A 1,675-nucleotide genomic window follows, 5' to 3' on the forward strand; every position below is an offset into this window, starting at 1 on the left:
ATGTCCTTTTACGCATCCCAGTTGTGGAACAAGTTTAGATCTTCTAGTATAAAACGATTACGTGTTGCTTACAATGATTCTTTTAGAATATTGCACAACTTGCCTCGTTATGTCAGTGCCCGTGAATATCAAGTAATATATAATATAACAACGTTTGATGCTTTATTGAGGAAAAACATGTTTTCGTTTATCAACCGTTGCATTCACTCCTCAAATCGCTTTATATCAGACCTGATGTCATCTGATTGTTTTTATCGTTCTGACTTCTGAATACTTTCAATTCTTCCAACGCTCATTGTATGTAAATTTGTAACAGTAGATAGCCCATTTAGTGAGCTTTTAAACCGACGGCATCCAAAGTGGCTCTCTGTGACCTTTGTGCATTTGCAGTTTGTGTATTATTTTGTTGTTTTTGTTGTGGATATGGACAACTTTGTCTGACGCAAATAAATAATAATAATAATATAATCTCACTTAAAGTTATTTTAATGTCGATTTTTTTTTCAGTAGCACAGGTAGCCTATATCGAAGCAACGTTGTTTTATTAGAACAGTAGACTACACAAATGCAGCACATATTTTACAATAACATGGTTTACTTTCTCTGTTCACTGTCCAGCCAAAAAACTGCTTGTCAGTTAGTCGGTTCTGGGACATTTACCACCTGGAGTCAACGGATTACCTAATTTTAACTACCGTAAGTGTTGAGAAATGAGAACTAACTCACTCAGACACTCACGTCCAATTCCCAAAATGGAGAGAATAGAAATCAACAAGAGACAGAAAGGCGAGAATGGGAAAGAGAGTTAGAGGGGAGGGGGTTCCGAAATGGCGAGTGACGATGGAAACCAGCTGATCAAAGTTATTCCAGTCGTTTTTACAACTTTTGAAGGGGAATGTTAAGAAATTTTCTTTAAAATTGCTAAATACAACAACTCCCTTTTTGAGACAAAATTTCCTTGTAAAATTGTTAAAAATTCTTAAAAAATCCTTCCTATCTTCATTTCCTTTTTTTATCCTTCGAAGCGTTGAAAAATCCCTATTTCGGGATAAAATTCTTCAAAGTGGAAGCACTGCATTCATGTATAGCAGCATTCAAACTTTGCGTCATTCAGGACTCAGGTATAGCAAAATTTTGACCATGCGTCATTCGTGCCTTGTGGCGTACTGATGGCGTCATCTGTGTTTGCGTCATTTGGATCGCAGCATTAAGTCGTGTATCGTTTCTTGAGCTAAGGTACATTTGGTATTTTTTCAATTTACATCTGGCAATCCTGACCTAACTCCTGAACAGGGTTGCCACATTGGCCTTTTTAAGGCTTGGCTTTTTTTAGAGTCTGTTGGCCTTAGAAATTATACATTTGACCTTTTTCTGGATTTGGCCTTAAATTTAGCTTTTTCTAAATTTATTCTTCAAAATGCAAAATAATCAATATTTCTCATATATTGTAACCTTACCAGATGAAAACCATATTCACCATTGTTCAATTCATGTTGTATACTTGTTTAACTTGTTATACTTGTTCTATACTTGAAATGTGGGCATTCCGAAAAATGCAGATGATTTCCTGGACTGCCAGAAAAAGCCATCAAACTGTTTTAAATCAAGTCAAACAAACAAACAATCTACTAAAAAATATCAAAGAAAAACAACTTCAATTTTTAGGACACGTAGG

The sequence above is a fragment of the Aplidium turbinatum genome, chromosome 8, assembly GCF_918807975.1.
Source record: "Aplidium turbinatum chromosome 8, kaAplTurb1.1, whole genome shotgun sequence".
Classification (NCBI taxonomy): Eukaryota; Metazoa; Chordata; class Ascidiacea; order Aplousobranchia; family Polyclinidae; genus Aplidium; species Aplidium turbinatum.